This window comes from Sycon ciliatum, chromosome 7 (assembly GCF_964019385.1).
Source record: "Sycon ciliatum chromosome 7, ocSycCili1.1, whole genome shotgun sequence".
Taxonomy (NCBI): Eukaryota; Metazoa; Porifera; class Calcarea; order Leucosolenida; family Sycettidae; genus Sycon; species Sycon ciliatum.
Window position 1 is genome coordinate 25,077,961 of NC_088649.1, and position 25,133 is coordinate 25,103,093.

General features: G+C 47.5%; 1 long non-coding RNA gene across 1 annotated transcript; it reads left to right on the forward strand.

Moving 5' to 3' along the window:
* Positions 1-7,881: 7,881 nt before the first annotated feature.
* On the forward strand, positions 7,882-8,926 carry LOC135820627 (uncharacterized). The gene is made up of 2 exons (XR_010554146.1): positions 7,882-8,255; positions 8,654-8,926. It is a non-coding gene; the product is annotated as an uncharacterized LOC135820627 (long non-coding RNA).
* The last annotated feature ends 16,207 nt before the right edge of the window (positions 8,927-25,133 follow it).

Consider the following 25,133-nt stretch of genomic DNA (forward strand, 5'->3'; position numbering starts at 1 on the left):
TACGAGAAACATCGATTTTTCGCGGGAAGTTTTGATTTCGGTACAAATTTTCAAAATAAAAAGGCATAGCGCGGGAATGTGACGTGTTTGCGATCGTTACCTAGGCAAAGACGGCAAACACATAAGTTCCGTACCCCGGAACTTTTCACTGCTCGAAAACGACGTATAAAAAATCCGTACGAGTAGAGCCTCCACGGATTTTGGCACGAAAAATCGTACTCCGGAACCTCCCTAATGTCTGCCGTGCTCGTGCACAGCACGCGGCTACCACCCGTTGGTAGATCTAATACCGAGCACCTTACGTAGAGACTTACGTAGCCTAAGTGAAATACCGAGCACCTTACGTAGAAACTTACGTAGCATAGCGGTGTCGTTTTTCTTGCCATGTGAACACAATAATAGAAAAGCTGACAGGATCGCTTTTCTAAATGCGCTGGGAGAGGTTGCAAGAAGCCCACCGCCTGTGACTCCCGGCGCGTACCGGCGATATGTGAACCAACCCTAAAGGCCGATTCACAATACAACTTTCTGCGATGCGACACGCGAGTTGCGACAAGAAACTGCCTGTCGCGAGCTGTCGCAAGCTGTCGCAATGCACCTGTCGCAGAAGTTGAAGAAAGATCAACTTTTGCGACATGTGACATACACAAATGGAGTACAGTTTCGACCCTGGGTGCACGTGCAGTGTATGTGCATAGTACTACTTGTGCATGAGGATGTCGCAAACATGAAGAATATTGTGAACCGTGTGTCGCTGTCGCAGCTCGTCGCATGTGTCGCAAGTCGCATGTCGCGTCGAAGAAAGTTGTATTGTGAATGGGCCTTAAGGGTGTGTTAACATGAGAATTTTCAACCCGGGTTGAAAGTCTGCACAGTCGTATATGGTGGAAAATTAGGTGCGTGCTTACATGTATATGAAGTGAGTTAATCCGGGGCAATTACTGTACTGATATGCCAACAGAAGCCTTGTCAGTTGTGGTCAGTTTTGTGTGTGGTTCTTCATGAAGACGGTTGAAAGTAATAATAATTAAATGCGGTGCACTAACTCCCTTACTTACACCACACACTACCATCCTTTCGACTTTCACTGATTTGAGACTGAAAATAAATAAATCCAAGTAATATTAGTTACTCACCTCTCACAGACCTTCCTCCTCTCTTATCACGGCCAAGGTGACCAGACATATCATGCGAGTGGCATGGATGCAAGATCTCCTTTTGTTGGCCGTCGTCTGTGATCCATTGTGGTAGGCCTTCATCTGTTTGGCGAAAAAGGACCCCACGATCCAAGGCGAAGTTGACTGCAAAGCGTTTTATTGCTCTACGCCTCTTCGCGTCTGCAGGAAACGAGGCAGGCGTTTGCAAGCAACGCTTGCAAGACTTCGTCGTAACACGCCCCATTACTACCAAGAGAAGACATCTTCAGGACGTTTTGAAGAAAAAAAACCGAAAGCACAACTCATGATTGGGAACTGATTTCGCGGATGCATATCGATCCGCGAAAACGGTCCATAGATGCAGGAAATGTGTGGAACCGTTTCCGCGGAGGAACCGTTTTCGCGGTGAGACCTCATCCGCGAAAACGGTTCCAAGAGGGCCATAGATGCAGGAAATGTGTGGAAGAACAGTTTTCGCGGAGGAACTGTTTTCGCGGCTAGGGTTCCAGGGGGTGACCGATGTATGCCTAGAACCATTTTCGCGGAGGAACCGTTTTCGCGTTTACACAGGACATGTCGTCGACAGCACAGAGTCAGCAGATCCACGTTTCAAACGACCCACGTGCCCTTTGCTAGGTTACGACCAATCAGCAGCCTCGGAGAGCGGGCTTTGATATTCCATCAAAGCCCGCTGTCATTGACAACCTGTACGAGAAAACCATCAAAGCCCGCTGCCATTGGCAACTGTACGATAAAACCATCAAAGCCCTGATCATGCCCAATCTCAGTCTTTTCAAGGTGATTTGGCTATAAGAACAAGAAACCGATAGGGGTGGTGGCCGGGGATGCGGTGGCTCTCAACTTGTGGAGTTGGAAATCTAGCTCCAGCACCGCAGAACTCTCAGCAGTATGCAGCGTGAGCAAGGCGTGTATGGTCGAAGTGAAAATACTTCCGTGACACTTCAGCCACGGCTACAGTGTAGCTGGCTCTTGACAAGTAGTCCTGAGAAATTTCTCACGAAACAGGTTTTTCGTCCACTGACGTTACTTTCCCTTTGCTGTAATCTCTGTGTGAAACTTACGGGACGAAAACGACATGCACTTTAGACTTCAGGCTAAATCACCCAAAGAATAAAGCGAGTTTGATTCAAAATCAAAAAAATGTTGGGGATCGTCTGAAGCATATTCAAGCGAGGTACAGTCGGGCTTGATGACTGATCAAAGCCCTCGGGCCCAGCCCTTGGGCCTACGGCCCTCGGGCTGGACCCTTGGGCTTTGATCAGCCATCAAGCCCTCTGTACCTCGCTTGATTACGGACCTTTCGCTAACGATTTTCGTTAATTTTCCTTTGGTCTGGATTACGTACCGAAGTTTCGTAAATTTTTCGTTTCGCTCGCATGTCCACATTTCCTTGCGTTGTTGTCGTAGCAACATATTTCTCACCGGCGGTGCGCAGTTCATGACCTGAACTTTGCACCCTTCTATTCCCCACGCTGGTTTTTTGATTTCCTCCTATCTCCACTCCATGATCACTCAAGCTACGACCGGTCTGTAATTGTATGCTATAGAGGACTTTCCAATGAGTCATACGGTGCGGCCTATGAGGATTCGGGCCAAAGATCATCGAGTTCACCACCGATCACCGGACTTGAAACGGAGCTTGGGTGGCAAAAAAAGAAGACTGCACTGGAAAGAAACAGTGTTTTTCGAAAGAAGTTCCATTTTGCATACTGTAGTTTGAGAATACCAAAGGGCTGCTCGCGATCGGATGTTCCCACACCTGGATCGTCTTTGAGTTGTTATCGTTTTCCCTACGATGGAGAACGACGGAACCAGTGGATGACGGACACACGACTCGAGAACTTCGCTCCTTATGCAAATACTTCGAAGTACACGAATATTGTTCCATCACTTCGTTGGCCAAGAGAAAAGTCATGATCATCCCTGTCACCCCAGTACGTATCGAATTAACTAACTAACTTGTTCAGCTCATTTGTGACAGCACCAGTAAAGGCGGAAACACGAAGATGATTCTGAACACTATCAACTTACTTAGTTCGTTGGGGTGCAAGGTATAGCTGGAGTTTGATGATTGATAGTGCTGATGCTGATGGTAATGACTAATGTACCCAGCTCTATTATGCACGTGCCTCTACATGACTGGTGGTGCTAGCTAGTCTAGTACTGGCCCTGGGTGCAACTCCGGCATTATCTCTTCCATGCGAGTGTGTATGCTTCATGTTCTGCACAATGTGTATTTCCTTTGTCATGGATAAAATAATACTGGTACTCTGATCGACCTACTTGCGCAATCTTCTTCTGCTTCCCACTTGGTTGCTGCGCTGTGCAGTTCTTCATCTGCTGCGGCACATACTAGTATACCTCATCTTCTGTCTTTCTGGACAATTAGGTACATGTATTCAGCTTCTTGATCTTCTTGTGGTGAGGATCATCTTGATCTTACTTCTTGTGTAACTCTTGCAAAGGCAGTAATGGAGGACACTCTACCGGTAATCAGCAACTGCTTATGGAGAATGCCAGGTCGAGGGACGACCAGGAAAAAACAATTGCTGTATTGGATGTGCATTCATCAGCGTGTTTTAGGATCAGGACAACTAAGTTCGCCACTACACCAACTTTTTGGCTACATAGGACCAATGATGATGATGGCCGTGTTTGACTTTGTCAGCTTTAGTGCTACCAGCCACCGCATGTCAACATTGTCATACTCGTACTGATAAGGAAGAAAAACCCACACACGCACGCACACACACGCACACACACACACACACACACATGGATACACTGACAGGCATGCAAAGCAAGAGAGACAGAGAGTCAGGCAGCGAAAGAGAAGTGAGACTACTTGTAGGTTATGGGCACGGTGCTCCAATTTCTGCCCAGCTGAAGTAAAATCCATGTACACTATTTTCGTGTAGTGTTCATTGACGGTGCCAGCCACTGGTGAGTGACCCAGTGGTGTAGGTGTTGACATTCAGCACACATCACATTTCAGTCTCCAACGTAAATTCAGTCAAAACAACACTGCACTGCAGCAACATGGGAGCATGCTTCTCCCAGGCCCACCATGCAAGTGCAGTGTGCGCCAAAAAACAATTCCAGGTAATTCAGCAGCTACCCAAGGATGGACAGGTTCGGCAAAAACACTCTGCGAGTGCCTGACGTTTGCAAACGAATTTTGTTGACAGTTGTTGTTTCTTCCTTCGATTGGGCAAGACACGATAATGTGCCAACCCAGTCAGCAATGAGACACATACATTTGTATCCATCAGGGCTATTGTAAGACTTTAGAGAGTCCTTTGCATATGTGCTGGGGACATTCACTAAATATTTAGAGAGGCCTGGATACCCAACGCAGGGGGATTGGCTGAAAGGTCTTCGTCCATAGGTAAATATGGATCAATGTACTGGGCCCACGGATTCTGTCAATCTTCTCGCGGCAACGCCTCTTCAAGGCTGGAATAAACAGTAGAGTAACTGCGGCTAGTAATCCTCGCGACTTACCGAAACTATTCACCACATCAAAGAAAAGCAAAAGTGCTTCACCACTGCGACGGCCTGCAACATCATTTTCAACCGTACACCGAACAACACATTTGATTCTCTTTTTGCCACCCAAGCACATTTTACCGTAGGACACGGACTTGTCTTATGGGTGATCTTTGGGTGGACACCGGGAAGGCGCCAAAAAGGTGATGTAATGGAAAGTCCTCTATAGCCAGGATCTGACTCAATCATCAAAAATTCAAAATGCTTTTATCTCTGTTCCTTCTTGAGCACGAGAATGGAATGTTGGATGAAGAGGAGCTCCTACTTCTCATCCATTGCATAACTGAAGATACCTGTGCGAATCTCCCTCAGCATGTGGGTAATCGATTAAACTTTGAAAAAATTGATGAGGAGACATGTTCTCGCAGATATCGCTTCACGAAAGCACAGGTTATGGAGTTGCTTGAACGGCTCAGCCTCCCAGCGAGGTTTCGTGCTCCGTCACGACACTGTTGGACAGGATTGGAAGGGCTGCTGGTGGTTTTGAGGCGTCTTTCGTATCCTAACACTCTTGGTGATATGTGCGAAGAATTTGGGAGGTCCAAACCATCACTGAGCATCGTGTTCAATATCACCCTGCAATGGATTTTCAGGAATCGGGATGGTTTGTTGACTGATCCGTTTACCCACCAGTTCCTGACACCTGCCAGATTTGCCAAGTATTGCCAGGCAGTCCGACGAAAGACAAGTGTGCCACCGGATGTATGGGGCTTCATTGATGGCACAGTTAGGAGTGTTTGCAAGCCGTCTATTCACCAGCACATGTTCTACAATGGACATAAACGGGTTCATGCCCTCAAATACCAGTCCTGTGTCACACCAGATGGCTTGATTTGCCATTTATTTGGTCCCGTTGAAGGCAGACGGCACGACTCAGGTGTTCTCTTGGAAAGTGGTTTGCTGCCTAGGCTGCAACAGTTTGCCAGGAAACCAAATGGTCAGCCATGTGCACTGTATGGAGATCCGGCATACCCACTGTCGCCGTTTCTTATGAAGGGCTATCAAGGAGCTGCGTTAACAGCTGAGCAACAGGAATTCAATACAGCCTATGAATTCTGCACGTATGGTGGTGGAATGGAGCTTTGGTGATGTCGTTGCACAGTGGGCGTTCAATGATTTCAAGAAGCAGCAGAAGATCATGCTTCAGCCCGTTGCTGCCTACTACAAGGTGTCTGCACTCCTCACAAATTGCCGTACCATCTGCCGAGAAGGCAACAAGACATCAAAGTATTTCAACTTATCTCCACCTACCTTAGCAGAGTATCTACAATGATGTCAGCACTACATCATTCTGTTGCTGTGCCATCTCTCCATTTTACAACAAACACTTAGACCATGAAAGAACTGTAAACATCTTGGCTGTGGATATTCCCTCTACTTAGCAGTTTTAAAAACAGACTACGTTTAGTCATTCATTCAATTATGGAATGGTGAAGACTCTGTTATATCTGTTCAATGAAATTCCATGGTGAAATTGGTCAAAAGGCATTGATAACACTGGTTAGAATGACGTTAACATTGGAATGGTTACAGGTATACAACTGTGAAGTGCTGGGTGAAAGCGGGACTAGTGGATAAACGACAAAGCAAGGGCTGTTCCTTCGTGAAGAAGTGAAAAAGCTATTGCATTTTTTTGACAGTGGCTGCCATTAGCTGCAGAAACATACTGCGTTCCTCGCGGTCCTGTTCTGACTTTTGCTTGCGATCTTGACGGTCATCTTCTGCTTTATTGCTCTCTTCTTGTTCCTTTTTCTTTTTTGACGCAAGCTCGTCCCGTTGAGCCTCTTCCTTCAGGGCCATCTCCCTCTCCTGGGTAACATGAACAGAATCACCAACAGAAATCAGAAAATTCAATAAACAAAAAAAACAATTGAACACATGAACAATTTGAAGCATTTTCTCTTGAAATTTATTCTATACAGCATGAAAGTAAAAATGGGTCATACCTGCAGCGCGAGTCTTCGCTCCTCCAGTGCGACTGCATTTGCACCATGAGAAGCAGCAAACTTCTCCTCCTCCAAATACACTTTTCTCTCCTCAATCTTGAGAAGAGCATCATTTTTTCTTCTGGAGGTACGTAATAATAGGATCCGCTTGATCGTACGTGCTGCTCCGCTTGGTTTTCTGGGGCCGGTCTTCCGCTGAAGATTTCTCCGAAAGGGTCCTACAAGCATCGGCTCGCATCTGCTCGGCCACAGCCTTTTCCGCATGCTTGGCTGTCACCACTGCCACTGCGGCTTGCTCCTTCTCGGCCTTCAGCTCCTGTAGCTCGGTTAGAAGCACGTCTGCTTCGGAGAAGTCCTCTACAATACCAGAGGCCGATTTGCTTTTGCTATCTTTGGATTTCTGCTTCGCCATCAGCAGGTGCAGCCTATCTGAAGCGCCTTTCTTTTTTAAATTGCCGAATCGCCGGTCTTGTGAGGATAGTTCATCCACGACATCATCCATTACCGACGAACCACGGACAAAAGGATTTCCTGATCCACGAATCTGTCTGAGCAGGACCAAGTCCATGCCTGAGTCCCAAACTATCCGTTGCCTATCCGGTGTAATAGGTGTCGGGGGAACAGGTGCAGGTAAATTTGAAGCCATAGTACACTGACACGTTTACGGTTAGGGATAAGAGAAAGAGTAGAGGGAAAAGTCTGAAAAATCTGAAACAAATCCCGCCAAACAAGAACGAAAGCAATATTCGTTGAAAGTGGCTTTTTCCGTCCAGATCAGACGAACTTCCGTAAGATCTTCGTAACCTCGTTCCCGCACTACGAAAATGGTGTACGAAAATCGTTAGCGAAAGGTCTCTACTTAAAGGGGAACTCCGGTCCAAAATCACCCCCATTTTTTATTGCGGAATCCATTAGAGTATGTCGTAAGTGGTAGAATGGCGAAAACCGGAAGCTTCTACGACAAGGATAACATACCTAAATTACCAATTGCAATTTTCCATATTTGGCACGAGGGGGCCCCCGCCCACCCTGTGACGTAAAACGTTCTCAGTGATCTCCAAATTTTTCTATTCAAATGGTAGACCTGCAGAAATTTTGAAAAAGGTATTCACTGTTTTTTCTTCAATCAATAACCCTTGTACTAGTATTCATTCGATCATCATGTTGGAGGAAGAGGAGATCACGGGAGGTGTGGAAGTGGACGCCACTTCAGATTCAACAACACCGAGGCCTTTTAGGTTCGAGCCGAAGCGCGCATCAGCGTCTGCGAAACTGTCTACAAGTAATATTTCTGAGACTACAAAACAGATGAACGTGAAGAGAACGCTTTGGTTGCAAGTGCTCGCGTGAGAAGCACTGCTTGATGCCGTTGCGGACAATGCAGCATGATGTGGAGCGAGGTCGAGTCGACTTGTTGCTGGGAGGTTCCTGCAGCTTTCAGTAAACGCGGCGAGCAGGAAGGGCTGCAGTGCGTCACGCAGCACTCAGAGTTTGCTGTTGTTTGCCTGCAAAAATCAGTGCTCGAGGTGGCATTGCTTTCCTTCGAAGAATTTCGGGCAAGGTGTGGACCGTGGTCAAACAGGTGAGGATTCACTGAATCGGTTTCATTGTTTCCTTTCTTTCCATGTTTCATGTACCGGTACAAAGTTGATGGGAAGTGTTGTGCAATGATTTTGTGTACAGTATTCAAATTCACCAACTTCCATTACACAATCATGAAGTTCTATTGCACCCATGCCAATATAATTATACTGGTACAACGATGTCTTTCATTCATACTATTCCTAGCACTGTAAGTGTTTCAACTGTGTGTAAAAGTGATGTAAATTTGAAAAAGGCCAAAGTGTTTGTATAGTAGCCCATAGAAATATTAATTCGAATCCGAAACTATTTACACTGAAACTATTTACTTTTACGCAATCATGAAGACACTCGTGGTATGTGTATCTACATGTACATCTCTCCAACTGTTTTGTGCAGGATTTGGAGACATGTGGCGTATAGACAATACACATGGTTCACCCATGGATACTTTGGACGCAAGCAGCGGCGTGTGATACCGTCTTGCGTGGTATCGAAGATAAAGCAGCTGTACCAGAAGCCAATGCAGATGCGCACTGGGGCTTTGAGGAAGCTGTTGGACATGATGATGATGATGATAATGCTTCTTGGCCTGGTTGACGTTCACATAATCATTGGTACATGTGCATGCAGAATGTAGAAAACAGTTGACAGACACGATTTATAACTATTCTTGACTCGGGCAATATTTGTGTTTTCGGGTGGGCGCATGCTTTGCACCAATAGCTGCATGAACAATCTGGCAAAGTTGACAGATACAATGGCACAAGACTGTACTGTGTTCGGGACCATGGGGTTGTGCCGGTGCCGTTGCGAATGCCGAGAATGGTTGTATGCACATCGTTCAACAGGTCCTTCAAGAAGTTGCAGGACATTGTCGTGCAGCTTCTTGGCCACTTTGTGCTCTTGGTGTATTCCAGCCTGTACCTGAGCACACCCTCCTTGGTTTTGGCGTGCGCTCTCCCTATATTGGCATTGTGGGACAGACATGCCGACTGTACCTGTGCTCTCGTGCAATTGTACGAAACTGAGTGGACACGTTTTGGTGCCCACTTCAGTATGACAGGTCCAGACTACAAATCATACTGTACCTTGTATTTGTGGCAGTGTAGCTGCAACCGGAAAGTAACGCAATGGAAACTTACAGATAAAGAGAACCGAAATAACACACATGATAACGTTCCATGTACATAACATCAATTCTCGACTAAACTGACTAGGATTTTGAGTAGAGGACTTTGAGTAGGACTGTAGTCGTTTAGAGCTACGTTCTGGACGGCACAAAATCATGCCGTTCACTTACCTCATCGTGCTCACGTTCCTGGAAGTAAATCGAAGATGGTCTGCTTTTGCTGGCAGCAGAGGTAGAGGAGCTACTAACTATTAGTATGACATGCACCGCCAAGTTTCAGGATGGCAGAGACCCTCGCTTCAAGCGTCGCTGCTGCTTCTGCTTATAGCCACCAATGCTTTGTGCAAACTCTTGTTGGAAATCTCTTTCATAGCACATCTCAGTGAAATGCTCAGTGCAGACATGATTATTTTTCGTCGGAGAAAAATCCTTCCAGCATACTCTCCATAGCCAAGCTGTCGTCAGGTTCGCGTCAGCCAGAGGAAAGCCATGCTACGACAGCCCGCAGGCGCCTCTTTCTTCGTGACATTGTTGCATCCAGAGACGCAGCAGCGAGCTGTGACAATAAATCGGGCATGGCACAGAACAACAAGCACTTCAACAATGGCCAAGGACTTTTCATTCTTGCTTCATTTGAAAATTTCATCTGAGTGGACCGGGCTGAGAACGTTTTACGTCACAGGGTGGGAGGGGCCCCCTCGTGCCAAATATGGAAAATTGCAATTGGTAATTTAGGTATGTTATCCTTGTCGTAGAAGCTTCCGGTTTTCGCCATTCTACCACTTACGACATACTCTAATGGATTCCGCAATAAAAAATGGGGGTGATTTTGGACCGGAGTTCCCCTTTAAGTTAAGTACTTGTAGGCTGCAGACCCGGCAGACGTTTCGATCAGCCCGCCTGGTGGTGAGATTTTGGACCCGGGAGTACTAAAATACTGCTCGCATTCCAGCAAGAGTACATAACCCCCCCCCAAGAGTGTGCAACGCCTAATCCAGCTCTGCATAGGGTCTTGCTTGGTCGAGCGGAATCGGATCTTTGCGTCATAATACCGTACACATCTGAAGGGAACCCGGGGAGTCGCGGGTACTCTTGGATCAAAAACAATGGTGCCCTGCCTCGAGACCGGCCTTGCGCTGGTGTGAAGTGTACGCATGACATCAGAAGATCCGATTCCGCTCGACCAAGACCCTACACAGAGCTGGATCGGCGTTGCACACTCTGGGGGGTTACCGGTATGTACTCTTGATCCCAGGGTGCTCAGTTTCGCTCTACCCGCGCGATTTGCGACAGTTGCGACAAGAAACTGCCTGTACTGTCGCGAGCTGTCGCAATGCACCTGTCGCAGAAGTTGAAGAAAGTTCAACTTTTGCGACCTGCGCGATATGTGACACGCGACATACACAAATAGAGTACTGTTTCGACCCTGGGTGCACCATAGTACTACTTGTGCATGAGGATGTCGCAAACATGAAGAATACTGTAAATCAACAAATTTTGGCCGGTGAGAAACTTTGGCCGATCTCGAAATGAAACTTTTGGCGTCATTTAACTTCGGCCGATTGGGGTTCTCAAAAATGAAATCGATTGGTATTTGTTGCCCTCACATGCAGGCATGGCTCAATAATGCATCATTTGCTTCTATGACAAATTTTGGCCTGCGATTTACTTTGGCCGGTTGGTACCTTGTATAATTGTATTGCCCAGGTTTATTCAGCGTACGTTATTCTTCTTTTTTCTTTATGTTCACCACTCATCCCCCTTTTTTTTTCTAAACATTTGAACATTTACACTGATGTATGAGCATTTACACTGATGTATATACATTGTTTATTTTTTATTTTATTCTTATTTTTTTCGGTCCCATCGGCCTCTTCATATTTGTGCAGCTGCACTGTTGAGCTTCCGATGTAAAACAAATAATAATAATAATAATAATAATAATAATAATAATAATAATAATAATTTGGAAAGGATTGGGAGAACTTCAAATTCAAAGTATCAGTCGGGGAAGTGAACTGCCTGAAAATAGAAAAAAAACGCCAGACCCACCAGGACTCGAACCTGGGACCCTGCTTGTCATGAGCAATGCTCTAACCACTGAGCTATGGGACCAGGCTGAACCTAGAAGGCACTGACAAGTTTTTCACTCCAAAGGCAGCTCACAACACGTGCCACACATACTGATGGCACTTGGGTCTTTTTCCCTCCCCCAGGGGACCAACCACGGTCAGTTTCTGGAAACTACCAGAGGTGAAAGAAAGTGATTTAATTTGGAAAGGATTGGGAGAACTTCAAATTCAAAGTATCAGATCGTGGAAGTGAACTGCCTGAAAATAGAAAAAAACCCAGGTTCGAGTCCTGGTGGGTCTGGCGTTTTTTTCTATTTTCAGGCAGTTCACTTCCCCGACTGATACTTTGAATAATAATAATAATAATAATTTAAAGAGTCGGCGTGGAGAAAGCAATTTTATTAGTGCAATTAGGGGTATAATCGATGCAGACATGGCCACACAACAACGAGTTCATGGAATTTTTAAGGATTTTTATGTTATTCAAAATCGATTTTCGTGTTCCGCTCATCAGTGAATAGTATCGGAACTGAGGGTACTGTGTACAACAATAGAACATTTTATAACAGCATAATTAATTAAAAGTGTGCACAACAAAGGAAGTGCTACAGCATTACATAATAGGTGTCAAACATAGTGCTAACGTATATAACTGAGTGCAGCCACAAAGCAAGAGGTGATACAGTGCAACATGGCACAACATTTACATCTGATAACCAGCTACGAGAACAACTTTAGCGCGACTACATGCTTCTTTTGTTTACAAAGAACAGGATTATGCACACGAATACATACAGCTTCCAGAACCTTCAACTGCTTAACATAACTTGCACGGCACAAAACAGAAAAGTGAGAATCATCGTACACACCAAGACAATCTGGACGTGATAACAAGTGACAAAATACAGCTGACTTTTTGCTCACGTCGCTCTCTTCCGTCTCATCCCGCTCCTTTCCTTCGACCTCCTCCGCCTTATCCTCGTCCTCCGTCTCATCTTCATCATCATCGTCCTCATCACCACCATCATCATCATCAGTCACTTCCTCATCATCCGTTTGATGCTCAGTCTCACTGCACTCCTTATCAGCCTCCAACATGGCTCCATCATCTCCACCAGCATCACAAGTCGTTTGACCGCTGCTCCGCGTCACCGTTGCTGGGTTCTCTGCCACTGCACGCCCATTTCCACTGTCCATTTTGCGTGGGCCAAGTCCATTCCGTGCATAAATTTCAAGTGAATAGTTTGCTGTGCTTCTTCTGGGTCTATGGGTGAGGATATTGGTTTCATTTTGGTTTGTCGATGATCTCCCTCTCTGTCCAGACACAGTCGGCACCGTGGATCCCAGCACCGGGGGGACCACCGTCTCGGTAGTCACCAAAGGTAAAGGGGGTGGCTTAGGCGGAGGCAAGGGCAACTGCCGAGGTGAAGGTTCAGTGTGTCTCGGTGGCCCCTCCTCCATTCCAGGACGATGATGTTGTGCTAGAGTAGGCTCCGCTGCCGTTTGCAGTGGGTCGAGAAGTGGTGGCCAAGTCAATGATGGCAAACCCACCCCAGCCCCAGCCACCCACGGCACCCCAGGTGGTGGGGCCGGTGGTGGCACGGGAACAGGCGGCGCTGTCGGCACAGCGTGTTTGTCTACTGAGCTAACTGGGTTCTTACTACGGTCGAGAAACCCGAGCGGCTCTGAGCAGGTTTGTTGCCCATCTCAACAACCAACACCCCTTCATAACATTCACCATCACACACTCCGACAACGACACCAGGAGCATCGACTTCCTGGATTTGACGTTGAGTGTCAGTCCCGAGTGTACGTTGGAGTGGGAGCTGTTTGTCAAGCCTTCACACAGCGGAGTTCACCTGTCATTCCTGTCGTCTGTCCCTTTGTCAACAAAGCGTGCAGTCGCAGTTAATCAGTGTCGTCGGGCAATCTCCAACGGTTCAACGGAGGCGGGAAGAGGAGCTGGAATCCAGAAAATCACAGCGCTACTGGAAGCCAACGACTATCCAGATCGAGAAATTCAGCGGGCAGTTAAAACAGCAAAGAAACCGAATCGTGGCAAGATGAATCCATGGAAGAAGCCGAATAAATCAATTCTCAAGCTCCCATTCATCAATGATGCACTGGCCGCTCGGGTTTCTCGCCGTGTTCGTCAGTATAGTCCAGATGTTCGTCTTGTTTTCACGTCTGGTCCGTCATTGAAGCGTAGACTTGTCCGTTCGTCGTTTGGTACGCGTATGTGTCCGCGTGATGTGCAGCGTGCGAAGGTGAAGCGTGGTCCTGGCAGGCCAATGGTGTGCAGAGCATGCGACGCGGATGTGAAGAGCAGTGAATGTCTGACGAAGAATGTAGTCTATTGTATGTCATGTACATTGTGCGAAGAGCTCTACGTCGGGGAAACCGAGCGTCCAGTGAGGGAAAGATTCAAGGAACATTATCGAGAGGCAAGGGTGAGGGCAGTGAAGACTCCCTGGGGGGGCTATTACAAGTCTGACCACCGAGAATTTGCAACATCATCGCCTAACTTTCAGCCTTTCCACCACGCCAAGATTCTCGGCAGGGAGTCTTCGCTGCCTTCCCGCAAGTACATGGAAGCAACCGAAATCAGAAGCAGAAAGCCAGCAATCAACTGTGACACTGGATGGAGACTATCGGCATAAATTCATCAAGACAACAGGACCTTCATGGTTACTGTGGGCAAGACCATCTCATCGAATGGATGCAATTACCACCCGTGAGGCTCGCACTCACGCACACCCCCCCCCCCCCCACACACACACGCACGCTCACACACACACACACGTACGCACACACACACGTGCACTCACACACACAAACACATACATACACACACTATCTTTCTCTGCCTCTGTCTCTCTCTCTTTCTCTCTCTTTCTGGCCTCGTCACCTTCACATCTAATTGGCGATCACACCAGTTGAGACATGCACTTCACGCTGACCCATCATCACCTGACTTGAGATCTTGCAAGTTGAGACATTTGTTTTTAGGCTCTTACCTGGCGTGCGATATTGTGGGTAGGTTCTGTTTTTGTTTCTGAATATGTGACATTATCTTCAATGTTAGTCTCAATTCTTAGCGCTAGTTATGATGTTCCTGGTATATTGCCACGTTATTGTTATTACCCTTTTTCTGTAGTTATATTGTTGTTTTGTTCACAAGAGTCACATATCCCTGAAGATGCCCTCTTGGGCGAAAATTTGGAAAGGAGTTTTAAGTTTGGTTTTGAGAGATTTGGAGAGACTTTAATTTTTTTTTGTAGCCAAGGACTTTGTGCGGCCGTGGGCGGTGAAAGAAAATTAGAAATAATAATAATAATAATAATAACATGTCCGCAACTACCTGGGCCAACTTCTTTCTCAAGTGTCTGAGGATGTGCAGCTGGAGCCACCGCTGCAACCTCTACCGACGGTCCGCACGTTTGACCATGGTCCTGCCCTGCTCACTGCGGACGACGCCAGACCGGACATCAAGGCCAGGGGGTTTTGGTCGGTACAGACTGATGCATTTTTTGATGTAAGGGTGTGTAGCGACCTGACTCACTGAGTATTACGTCATTCTACAAACGCATGCGCAAGAAATAAAATCATTCTCTTTGGTCACAACTTCTTCGTTGTCCGGTTGGCCAAAGTAGCCGTCGTCTAGGGCCCGACGTAAAACCCTAAATGCGCTTTCCTTTCTCTTCTCTTTCTAGTTTCTTATTTATCGTGCTTCGCTCCTCCCGACCTCACCACTGGCGGGGGAGTACTGTAGCGACCTCACTCCCTGAGTATTACGTCATTCTACATACGCATGCGCAAGAAATAAAATCATTCTCTTTGGTCACAACTTCTTCGTTGTCCGGTTGGCCAAAGTAGCCGTCGTCTAGGGCCCGATGTAAACCACCATAAATTGGTGACCCCAGACGCTGCGCTCTTCGGAGTTTTGAGCATGCCATCCCTGAGCTCGGCCCGCCGCAGTTTCCTGCTCGCCTCAACTCTCGGGATCCCGTCAATCGCCGGCTGTTGACGTAAAACTTGAGCCTCACCACTCCTCGTCACTTGATCCGCCTCGGAGCTGCTGTGGCCCCTGCCACCCTCCCGGCCCACCTGGATACCCCGGTATCCTGCCACGGCATATCGTCCAGTCGTCTTCGTCTTCGTCCTGGCCTCAAGCTGGAAATTGGCCACCTCCACCCGTCGTACCAGCTCACTCACTGTGCACGCACGCAGACACACGCCCGGCACCGGACCCCATGGAGCTGCGCTCGCCTCCATCTGTCCCCGCCTCACTCGGCATGCCTCGCATCAGTGCAGCGCTCCTGCTGGTATCCCGCCAAGCCTGCAACATGCAGCCGCCTCTGACACGATAACACTCCTCTGTCACGCGTATATTTCCTCTTTTCTTTCTTTCCGCCTTTGACATGCTCTCCACCTCTGTCACGTTAACACACCTCTGACACGTTAACCCGCCTCTGTCATGCATCTCTCTCTTTTCTGCATTTTTGATTTTGTTTCGGCCTTTGTTGCCACGTCACAAACAAATTTCACCCACGCAGCGCTCTCGCTTGTACATATGTATCATATTATTATATTTTTGCCTTTCCGCCTTGTACATGCTGCGCTTCCTTTCTCTTCTCTTTTTTTTCTTGTTTGTCGTGCTTCGCTCCTCCCGACCTCACCACTGGCGGGGGAGTACTGTAGCGACCTGACTCACTGAGTATTACGTCATTCTACAAACGCATGCGCAAGAAATAAAATCATTCTCTTTGGTCACGACTTCTTCGTTGTCCGGTTGGCCAAAGTAGCCGTCGTCTAGGGCCCGACGTAAAACCCTAAAGGTGTTCTATCCCAACGCACAGTCGTACCGATCTCGCCCGCTGGCTGAGGTGTTCCAATGGCACGAGCGTCAGAAGCAGTCGGCATACGGTGCCCGGATCCGGGAAGTTGAGCACGCGTCATTCACCCCGATCGTCCTGTCTTCCGCTGGTGCCCTGGCGAAGGAGGCCACCCGGTTCCTGAAGCTGCTCGGAACGAAGCTCTCCACTAAGCTCTCGCAGCCTTATCCCCTCGTGATGGGAAAGCTGCGGACGGACCTGGCTTTCAGCCTTGTCCGCGACTCCGTCCTGATGGTTCGTGGGAGACGCCGTGCATTCCGTGCACCTGGTCTGACGGCGGATGTGGATGTTGTGTCTGTGGAGGCCCGCATTCCCGCCACTACGTGCCGCTAAGTCCTCCTGGGGTTTGCCGCTCTCCGGTCCTCTTTCATCCCGTTCTCCCCTCTTTTTTGGGGATTCTTTTTCGTCTTTCTTGTTTTTCTTGTTCCTTTGTTTTTTGTAGGACAGATTTTTGGTGTACTGATTTCGATCGTTGTTGTGTCTGACTCTATTCCCAATATCTAATTCTGTGGTTGGTTTTCCAACTCATTGGGTTTTGTAGTTTCCATCATGAGTTTGATTCCATCGTGAGTTTGATTCCATCGTGAGTTTGATTCCATCGTGAGTTTTGATTCTATTTGCTATTTTTCGTTCCATTTTTGAGCTCATATTTTATTTTCCTGATTTCTTCTCCAGTGTATGTTGTATTGCATTTTAATTAGGGGTCAAACGGGTGTACCGGGTACCCGGGTACCCGCCCGTTAATCTCAGGTACCATTAGTAAAAGGGTACCCGTTTGTAAAAAAAAAATGAATGAAAAGTTGGAATTCGATGATCCTATCGTATGCCAAGACTCAAAAATAGGAGTGCGGATACTTTTTTCCTTTTTCCTGTGCATTCCCGCTTTCGACTTTGCCAGGCAGGAGCAGGCTGAAAGACAGTCGTTCCCTCTAATCTAGTGCAAGTAAAGATCCTCGTACTGAAGGTTTTTTATTGTGATGTGAGAAAATGCAAGACTTGAAACTCGTTCGAGGTGGTAGCTGAGTTACTAGAAAGTTACGATGGTTCTCCGACATCGAACCTGCCACAGTACTTGAAGATGAACTAGTGTCACCAGGCTGAGTGACCAGTCGGAGTGTCACACACGGGGATGTCCGTAGGTGGTAGCTATGATGCTGGTTGTAGTTTGTTCCTTCAATCGATGAGCTCGGTTTAGTTGAAAAGTAGTTCGAAATATTGCATACAAGATTACGGATTTGTGAAGATTCGTTTCACGAGTTCAACGAGCTAGCACCAGCAGCTAGCTGGCCAGCAGCACATCAGCTGTGTCAGGCACTCCAGCTAGCTATGGGTGCGAACATCTTCTGAATGCGAAGAGTACCAGTTCTCTGCGAACATAGCAAATAGAATTGCGCGAGATCACGGAAGTTTTGCTTAACTACTCGGTCCTGGCATGGCTTGAATCACATCGATCTGCAGTTGATTTGCGTACATGTATCAAAATACATGTCGCACTAGGACCATGTACGATTGTAACTGCCTGTGAAGTTATGTACATGGGCAAATGTACGGATGACATTCACTTGGCCGGTTGGAACCTTCATTGCCATAATATTATTATGAGACACGAATCAATTGCGAATCATAATGTGGTATCAAAAATTACAACCTGAGAATATACAAAAAAATTATGTGAGAAATGCGCAAAAAATAATATGGCTGCTAAAGGGTACCCGTTAACCCGCCCGTTAAGAAAATTACCCGTTCGTTAGTTAAAGGTACACCCGTTTGACCCCTAATTTTAATACATTGTGTTAATTTTTGCCCGTAAAAGAGGCTTGCACCAGTTAAAAAAAAAAATAATAATAATAATGGTTCGAGTCCTGGTGGTGACAGTCAATTTTTTCTTCGGACTTTTCCCGTTTGTCTCTTTCCCTCAAACCAGTTAATAATAATAATAATTATAATTTTGGAAAGGATTGGGAGAACTTCAAATTCAAATGATCAGTCGGGGAAGTGAACTGCCTGAAAAGAGAAAAAAACGCCAGACCCACCAGGACTCGAACCTGGGACCCTGCTTGTCATGAGCAATGCTCTAACCACTGAGCTATGAGACCAGGCTGAACCCAGAAGGCGCTGACAAGTTTTTCACTCCAAAGGCAGCTCACAACACGTGCCACACATACTGATGGCACTTGGGTCTTTTTCTGGGGGATGGAAAAAGACCCAAGTGCCATCAGTATGTGTGGCACGTGTTGTGAGCTGCCTTTGGAGTGAAAAACTTGTCAGCGCCTTCTGGGTTCAGCCTGGTCTCATAGCTCAGTGGTTAGAGCATTGCTCATGACAAGCAGGGTCCCAGGTTCGAGTCCTGGTGGGTCTGGCGTTTTTTTCTCTTTTCAGGCAGTTCACTTCCCCGACTGATCATTTGAATAATAATAATAATAATAATAATAAAAGCCATGGTGACTGGAGCGCTAGGCGACCGTGGCCTGGCGGGGTGCTGCGGTGGGGCTGGTGCTTCTGCAACTGCTAGTACTACTAGTACTACTAGTGCTACTACAGCTAGTGCAGTTGCTGCTGCTGCTGGTGCGACTACTGCTGCTGACATGACACCGCATGGCCAGGCTGTGTGCGCTTGTGCATGTGGAAGCAGTTCACCCCACGGTACGTGTACATGTGAGTTACCTAGTACTAGTGATGACAGTGATGACAGTGGTGATGTGGCGTGTGGTGTTGAACCCAATCTACCGACTGTAGAAAACGCCACCAACACTGATGCTGAGCAGTACAACCTGGAAGATGAGCTGCTGCCCAAGGAGATTAGTGATGTAACGGAGGAGTTAGAGAAGAGGTATCGTGCAGAGGTCGTGGCCGACATGGCACAGCGACAATGCCTCCCTAATCCAACAAAAAAGCATGTACAAAATAAATTATTATACAGTGTTACCGCCATGGTCAACTCTCAGCTCAGGCTTGTGTGTCGCCGGCTATTTCCTGATGGTGAGGCGTCGCTCCATGAGATCAATTGCCTTGTGTATGCTGGTGCTTGCGTTTGCATATCGACTATCCAAGGCAGTCAGAATCATCCGACTGGCAATGCCAAGCAAAACGGAAGTGACAAGGACCATCCGCCGCAGTGGCAGATCCGATTGACAAAGGAAATCGATCAACTCCGCTCGGATGTTTCCCGACTCACCAGCATGCTACGATATCCATCGGAGAAACATCATGACTTCTGGAGGAGATATGAAGTTGAAGTCGGAAACACAGACGAGTTGGAAATGAAGCTACAGGGAAAGAAAGATCGACTTCTTGCGCTAGCAGCCAGGATGCGTCGATACCGAGAAAATGAAAAGGCCAAAAAAGCCAACAAAATGTTCCAAATGAATGAGCGTGCTTTCTACCGGACGCTTCGGGAGCCTGCACACCCTGTTAGTGGTGCTTCAAATCGATTGGAGACGCCGCAATTTCCAGAGGCGGGTGAAGCCACCGAATTCTGGAGTGATCTTCTGTCTACACCTGCGCCGTTCACCGCTGGTGAGTGGTATGTAAGGCAAGCAGAATATTATGAAGAACACGTCCCTGTGCAGAGTAGCGCAGTTATCACCCAGGACATCCTGGCTGACTGCCTGCGCAAACTAGCCTTGTGGAGGGCTCCGGGCCATGACAAGTTGCATGGGTACTGGTGGAAGAGGCTGACAAGCCTGCACTCTTACCTTCGGAGAGCCTTCCAGAGGGTGATAGATGGCCACAGTGACATTCCGGGATGGTTGACGTCTGGCGCTACTACTCTCCTTCCTAAGACTTCTCCACCTTCGGCAATGCCCAAAGATTATAGACCAATTACGTGTCTTCCGATACAGTACAAGCTCTTTACCGCCGCCATATCGAAGATTATGTGCCAGCACATCAATCAACATGAAATACTTGCAACGGAGCAGCGCGGTTGTGCAGCAGCTGGTCTTGGTTGCAAGGAGCACCTGATGGTGGATAAGATGATTCTGGAGGATGCCCATACGAAAGGGCGAAATCTTGTCATGGCATACCTGGACTTCAAAAAGGCATTTGATAGTGTGTCGCATGAATGGATTCTACATGCTTTGACGATGTATCGATTCCACCCGTCTTTGGTCACAACTATTGCTCGTAGCATGCGGAACTGGAGAACGACAATGCACATATGCGACCAGGGAAGATGCAGGGTCACTACCGGCAACATTTCAATACGAAGAGGCATATTTCAAGGTGACACATTATCCCCGTTACTGTTTTGCCTGGCGCTAAACCCAATCAGTTTTGAGCTCAACCGATTGCCTTTGGGATACAGAGTCAGCTGCAGAGACGCCGAGTTGTCTATCAATCACTCTTGGTACATGGACGACATTAAACTCTATGGGAAAACTACAAAGGATGTGACTACCCTCGTGTCTACCGTGTGTGGCGTTGGTGATGACATCGGCATGAATCTCAACCCGGCCAAGTGTGCCGTGCTACACGTCAGGAGAGGAAAACCAGATGAAGGATGCTCTATCCAGGTTGGCGATGAGACCATTGCAGAGTCGCTACGACTCAATGAAACATACAAGTACCTTGGAGTAGTGCAAGCCGCCATGATACCTCACCCGAAGCTCAAGACGCAACTCACTGCAGAATACAAAAAGAGATTGTATTTGCTTCTTAACAGTGGATTGAATGCGCGAAACATGATCAAGGCCATCAATACGTATGCTCTGCCGGTTATGACATATAGTTATGGAATCGTAAATTGGACCGAGGCTGAAATCAAGACCACAGATCGAGTGACAAGATCAGCCTTGACTGCGTCTGGATTTCACCACCCCAAAGCCTCAGTCAACAGGCTCTACATGAAGAGGGGAGATGGAGGCCGGGGCTTGGTCTCTTGTGAGGATATGCACGGCCGGAGCATGTGTGACCTGGCCCGCTACATGAGTACCAGCCCAATAGACAGAATAAGCCTGCTTTATCAGTATCATCAACAAAAACCTACAACAAAAAGCCACTCAATAACTGCAAAGGCCGCTAAGTTCCTGTCGAGTTTGGATCTGCCAGCAGCTGGACCAGCTTTACCCAATAAGCATACCATTAAACAAGCGTGCGCTGAGCGAAAATCCAAAACACTTTCCACTATGCCGCTGCATGGGAGATATTGGAGCCGATTGGAGGAGAATCGCCTAGATAAGGAGCTTACCTTCATGTGGTTGAAATCAAGGACACTGAAACCTTCAACTGAAGGCATGATTATGGCAGCACAAGACCAATCCCTCAAAACGAAAAATTACCAATACGCCATAATGAAGTCAATTCCTCGAACTGATGCCAATTGCAGGCTTTGCAAGGGCAGCTTAGAAACAATTGACCACATTGTCAGTGCCTGCCCAGTTCTTGCTCGGACCAGTTACATTGAACGACATAACCGGATAGTAAAGTATGTGCACTTCGAAATGTGTAAAGCACGAGATCTACCTACTGGTGCTTCACGATTCGACCACCAGCTCAAGGCATTGGTCAAGAGTAATCAGTATCGCCTCTATTGGGAGTATTCGGTCCCAACTGACCTGAAACTATCAGCAAACAGGCCCGATCTGCTCCTTGTTGATGACAAGGAGCGCATCGCCTACATTATAGACATCAGCGTTCCTGGTGAGAACAACATCAATAAGAAAATGGCTGAAAAGCGCTCGAAATATTATGATTTGAAGCGGGAGATTTCGAGGATTTGGTCCCTCAACCAGGTTGACGTGGTCCCTGTGGTTGTCGGTGCCCTGGGAGGCTTGGTGGGGGAGACTCCTCAATGCCTTCGGACTGTGCAGGGAGGAGACCTGGCTATTGTGCAACAGGAGGCTATACAAGGTTCGATTAAAATACTGAGAACTATCCTTAACATGTAGATGCACCTCTGCTGCGTTTGCATGTTCAATAGCTAAGAGACTTGAATAACGACTGATAAAGACTGATATTTCCTTTGTTACTACTCCCTTCATTGGTTGATGTATTTTGCCTGTCGCTGCAAATTCTTTATTATTGTTTTGATGTTGGAGTTCGGATTGAGTTTCTTTCCTTTCTTCCTCTTCCTTCAACTAGTTCTTGTCCCTTTGGTTTTTAGGTTTTATTTATTTATTTATTTTTGTTTTTGTTTTTTCACTTTCTTTTTGCTGTCCGACCCATGGAAATATTTCCCGGTGGGTCTGGCTTATCGCCTTCGAAAGAAGTGAATAAAGGAGAAATAATAATACCCAGCGGCGAAATCAGCGAAATTAAATTGCCTGCGAAAATTAGTTGATTTACAGTATTGTGAACCGTGTGTCGCTGTCGCAGCTTGTCGCATTTGCAGTGGATAAAAAATTGTCTACAGTCGTATCATAAATGCAATGGTATTATAATTACGGAACTGGTTCGGATGTGATGTGCAGCGCTATGGGAATGGGTGTGTCCACCCGAATTCTTTTCACAGATGAAGCTGCAGGAAGCCTCAGCCCTTCTTCAAACTTGGTATTATAATTAACAAATAATAAGGCACCCATTTTGATAACCCAGGGCATGGCCCACGGTTGGTAAAAAGAATGAAGTTGTGGAAAAACCACGGAATAGTAAAATACTGAGAAAGCAATTGTATGTGTGGCTGTCAATGTACATGTGTGTGTGTGTGTGTTTTTCTCTTGAGAGAGGAGGAAGCAGTTTTTGGAGCTCCGAACTCTTCTTTCTTCGTAGTGAGTTTAGGGCCACGGGCTGGCTCCTGGCTTCTGCCAGGGCGAGCCCTGGTGAGTAGAAAACACTTAGTGACGCGGTGTTAGACAAGGCAGTCTTCATCTTGCTGCCGCGGAGGAGGAAAATTCAGCGTTGACGACATGGCCACTTCGGATGTGACCACTCGCGCTGACCCTCTTTCGCCTGGGTGTAGAGGTCTTGCAAACCCTCGCCCAGAGTCTTTTCACTCGCGTGCACCAGCGGCTCGAAAGGTTGTTCTGTCTCTGGGAACGTGGAACGTCAGGACTCTTGTCGACACTGACGGAAATTTGAATACGGCGTCCAAAGCAAAAATCAAGGAAAGTTTGTTCGAATATTCGCGAGGAGAGACCGCCGCCGTCAGGATATCGCACGGCATCGTTGTACATCGCGGCGTTCAATAGCAATTATAACCCGTGGGAATGCGCCGTCACGTCGGTCGTCGGGTCCGGGTGCCGCTTCCCGGAGACAGCGCTAATCCAAGAGCTGCCCCGTATGGGGCCACTTAGCCAGTCATGGCAGTGGAGAAGAAGGAAGGAAGGGTGTGTGTTTGTGTGTGTGTGTGCACGCGCATGTGCGTGTGTGTCTGTGTGTATTGGTGTGTAGGTGTGGGTATGTACATGTATGTGTGTGTGTTGGGGGGGGGGGGTGTGAATGTCTGGATGTGTGGGTGTGTGGATGTGTGGGCGTACATGTCGATGTGCAATGCTTCGATTTCTCTCTCTTCTCTTCTCTTCTCTCTTCCTGTCGGTGTCTCCCGCTTCTGGGCCGTCATGGCCCATGCTTCATGCGTGCTTGTTCCTGGTGTTGTTATGTCTACTGTGTCCTGCTGCTACTCCGGCTTTGGCCGTGACCACGATGTGTCTCCCCATTTTCTCCTTGATCCTTTCCTTTCTCCCTTTGCTAAAAGCTTCTTCTCGCCATGACCACGATTTTTCTTCTTCTTCTTCTCCATTATTCTTTTTCTTTCCTTCCTTTCTCTCCTTTGCTGAGAGCCTTCTGTTCACATATTTTCTTTGCATCTGTGTCCCCATTCCTGGGTTACTTGGACTTCATTCGTTTCCTTGTCATTGGACATGTTCAGTCCGTTCGGTTTGCGAATTCAAATAAACACAACCAACCAACCAACCTACGTACATGTACTGGGAAAATAAAAAAGGGGGGGGGGGGAAATGCGTCGCATGCGAAACGCGATGCTACAGGCGCGAAACCGGGAAAACCCCAAATCGCAGTCATGTCGCACTCCACACAACTGCCGCAACTGGGCCATCGCAGGCCATCGCAGAAGTTGAGCTTGGCTCAACTTTTGCGATGCGATGCGCTAGCGATTTGGCGTACGATTTTGACCTTTTCTACAGCAAAGTTGTACAAGGGTGCAATAGTTGCTTATAAATTTGTACAAGTTGTATCAAACCACGCGAATATCATGGTGACGTAGCCAAATCAGCAAGATGTTGTCGCATCACAGACTTCTTCTGTGAATGGTATTTCGCGAGTTCGCATCGCACGCGTCCTTCGCAGATCGCGTCGCATCGCCAAAAATCTTCTGTGAATCAAGCCTCTCTTTCGCGGCCTGCCGAGCATTAGGGCCGGGTTCCACTGCGGCTCCGCTGCTCGTCTTTCGCGGCTTGAAACGTCATCATTACCATAGTGACCGCGGCTCGAGCTGGAGCAGCGAGTCCGCGGCTCACCGCGAGCTTTTGCTACGATTCTTGAGCAAAAACTGCGAGCCGCGGTCGCGGCTCGACCTGTTTCCCGTACTTTGCATTGTTTTGTACGCCAGAATTTTAAAATTCAAATTTTAATTCGTTGCGCAGGCCAGAACACGAGGATTTGTTTGATTTCGCGCGCGCAGGCAGGTGAAACGTCATCAAAAAGTGTGGACCACGACCGCGGTACCGCGAATGGCGAGTGACAGTGGAACCGCGCTGCTCCGTTGCATGCAGCCAAGTGCCGCGGAGCAGCGGAGCCGCGGAGCCGCAGTGGAACCCGGCCCTAATATACCTCCCCTTGCAGCTTGGCCCACGGACTGTACCCAAATCAGCAAGACGTTGTCG